We start from the raw sequence: 3985 nt of genomic DNA, 5'->3' as shown, positions 1-3985 counted from the left end.
ATTTTAAGTTTTTAATCTTGTCAAACATACTAGTATTTCAATCTCAATCTTGCTAAACACACGAATCTTCTAAGTAATCACCACTACAAATCTCGACATAACAACTATATATAATGGTATGAGATTATTTTATATTTTTTTAGGTGAAAATTTTACAATTAATTTTAGTGTTGCCACTGGATGCTTTATGTCATAGCTACACCACTTCTTATCTTTTCATTTATTAATTTCATTACCTTATTGTTTACGAAGAGTTCTGTACTCAACTATCCGATCACTACATATTAGGCAACAAAAAGCCTCCCTGAACATAAGGGAACGTTGATACCCACGATTTGAAAATTTAATCCATAGTTCTACGAAAGTAAGATTTTAGTGGGTATTTGGGTATCTCGATGCTCAAAAGCATCATAATTCCCTTAAAAAGTTATTTACAACTAAACATAAAAATCATTAAAAAAAAAAAAAAACTAAACATAAAAGTATCCCAAAATTCTTGAGGAATCCTAGAAGTTCTAAAAAATTAAGAGTCTGTTGGGACAGAGGGAAAAGGAGGGGGGAGTGGAGAGGAGTGAAGTGGAATATGTTAGAGTTGGTTAAAAATAGACTAATTTATGGTCAAATCTACCCTACTCTACCCCACTCCTCCTCAATCCAAACATAACCAAAACCAAACATCTTGTGACCTTGTCAATGCATATCACTAGCATGAAAGAGAGGGATATCACTCGACACTCGTACAAAAATATGGGGCAAAGGTAAATACGTGACACAATTGCATCAATGCTATGCATAAATAATGAACTTGCTAGTCTCAGTGCAATAATTTGTGTCTTTGTCTATGCTAAAATATCGAAACAACCCCCAACCCCTTCCAAAAAAAAATAATAAAAATTAAAAATTAAAACTTAGATGGTCTACATATATTTTATGCATAAGCGATTATAAATACTACAAATTTTACTATATAAGTCTTACAAATTGATGTCATTAATTATAACAAAGTAATTCAAATATTTATTTATTAAAGTATATCATTTACATCACATTTTTCCCATTTTGAACAAGAAAAATAAGATACAATTTTCTAAAAACTTTATTTAGAGGATATTAATACCCAAATAATAAATTCAAGTGTGAAATCCACCATTTTAGTTTGCAAAATAAAAAAATTATATTTAAATCATTTTACCAAATAGGCCCTAAGAATGCCTGCACGACAAAGCCTTATAACAAGCAAGCAAGACAAGTGAAGCTGCAGTGAGGCGTGTAACTGAAGAGATAGCAGGTTCTATGGGCGCTATCTGTTTTGTTAGAACTTAGAACTCCTTGTTGAGAGACTCGTGTTTTTACCTCGTTTGCGTAAATTCATCAAAATGGATATATATGCAAAGCCATTTGTCAAGACTCAAGATATGGTTTGACATCTTTCTGTTTAATTCTGTACACTTTATCCATGTGTTGATTGGGCTGAGTTGCTTAGGAGTTCGTACTTTAAAGCGAATTAGCAGCTGTCACAAAACTGGCATTTTCAACTTCGTATGAGTGTCAATATGTAATAATGTAATATGTTCAACAACACACCAAACAAAAAAAAGCTTAGAAAGAACAAGTTTGCGAAGCCAATTACTTTGTGGGAAAGAAAGATGGTAAAGTTAATTGGGAAATGGGAGCCCATTTCATTTGGCTTGAGATATGGAAGAACCTGATGTCATACATATTTTCTTTTTCTATTGAGATTGAGCCACGTAAGAGGACACCAAACACCAAATCCCATTGAAAATTTCAACACGCAATTAGGCTTCAATAGAGTTAACTAAGAAGCCATTCTTTTTGGGCTAACAAAGAAACTAATGGCAACAAAGAAACTAATGGCCGGCTTCTTTAGTGACATTAAAAAAAATAAATTGCCTTTGAGTCTATCTAAAAGGAGAAGAAATCTCACTTAGCACACTCGTGGAGCTCACATCTTGTGAGATATCCACCGCATAAATAAAACACATACACATCAATAATTAGAAACTTTTCATTTATGTTACATATTCAAATAGTTCAGACCTACCCTTTTTTCCTTTGCGCGGTGTTATCATATAAGCCTTACCATTTTGAGGTCCCAAAATACTCTGCGCGCTATTTGCACATAGGGGCTTACTGCTTTACTTACGTAGTCTCGCCGAAATGTTTGATGAGAGTGGTGTTTCGGCTTTTGAAGAGACAAGTGGCCAATAACAATAGGTTGTCCAACGACGATTGTTGTTTAAAAGTTTGATTTACACGTACTTTTGACATGCAAATTAAATAGTTTAAAATTATGAGGGAGCTAACTTCTAAAACTAGGTTTGACCCATGTTATCTCGACTTCTCTACTCAAACATGCATGTAATTGAATGCTGCTGACCTTGTAGCAATATATATATAGACAAAAAAGAACCCAACTAAGTTGATGAATTTTTTCAACCAAACAAATATGAAAGGGGAAAATCACTGTAAAAGCAGCCAATTATGATTTTATGTCTCTCTTAATTTATTGTGAAGTGGACAGAAATCCTTTTATGGTTTAAGAAGTATGCAGTTACATGTTTAAAATTAATTGAAGAGCCCAAAATACAATTTCTAATAAATTGTACCTAAATTTTATCTAAATCTAATAGTCTAGATGATTCATATTATCCATGTATAATTCATTAAATAAAAATTATAATTTAAAATTGTTTAAATGATATGGGACTACATCTAGCTTTAGATTTGTCAAAATTAATATTTGCCATGGAATCATGTTATCATGTTGTTAATTCAAAAGAATGAAGATGGTAGCATGTAACCTTGAAACTTGGAAGTTGGGACAAACTATTGCCGAGGCAATTGACAAATTATTGTTAATGGCAAAATAATTAAGATTTTGGAATTTGAAACTTGAAAGGTACAAATTATAGATGTGAGGAATCTTTGGTTTTTTTTTTTTTTTTTTAAATTTCCAAAAGTGAATATGGATGTTTACCTAAGAGAAATTATATGTCCACAACATTTTTACAACAAATCCTAAGTGGCAGGATGTTACTGGTTATTATTGTTGGGGCAAAAAAGTAATCTTAGTGTTAGGTTCAAATTTGAACCAATAACAACTAACCACCTATGATTTGTTGTAAAAATGTTGTGGACGTAGCACCTCTCTTTACCTAATTCCAACTTTTTAATTTTTGCCTTCTAAAATGAATTATATGTCAAACGTATGGATTTTTTTTTTCAATTTAAACATTTGAATTCCTCTCTCTCTCTCTCCAACTGGTTCTATCTCCCTCCATTTTTTTCCCTTTCTATTATTCGGTAACGCTATCTTTCTCCAAGTATTGGTGTTGTACTAATTTTGGTGGTGGCTCATTTCCTTTGGATATATTTAGACTCGTTAAAGTTGCATTATACAACAGAGTTTTCATGTGATTTGGGACTATCCAATATAAAATTGAGTTCTCTATCGTGGATATCTTGTGCGCACAACAAACGTGTTAGCCACTCAGTATGCGATTAGAAAGATACATTTGTATGAATGGAGGAGAGTCCTCTAATAACACTTTGTTCTCTTTCTTTTTTTACTTTTTTTTATTTTAAAAAAAGATAGAGAAATTTTATTCAAGTTGAGATACATTTAAGTCACGTATCCAACGTTAGTGTTATTGTTTTTCTTTTCTTTTTATTTTTTGAAAATTGATTTTTCATTTCTTACCTAATATTTTATAGTGATAGATTTTTGTTTTGAAATTTGCATCTAGAATTGCTTATATTGTTTTGAAATTCCTTCCTTCCATGAATTCCAAATTTCCAATGCAATTATGCGAACGAGAGAGAGATTTATTTATATTTGTTTATACTTTAAATAAATCACGCATCATATTATTATATATGTTTTATTATTATTATTATTGTCTTAAAAAGTTTTAAGAGTATATTTAAAAGTTATAAACAATTTGATATTGTGGGGGGCAAAAAG

Source organism: Castanea sativa, chromosome 1 (assembly GCF_040712315.1).
Source record: "Castanea sativa cultivar Marrone di Chiusa Pesio chromosome 1, ASM4071231v1".
In the NCBI taxonomy this organism is placed as follows: Eukaryota; Viridiplantae; Streptophyta; class Magnoliopsida; order Fagales; family Fagaceae; genus Castanea; species Castanea sativa.
This window is presented reverse-complemented; position numbering follows the sequence as displayed.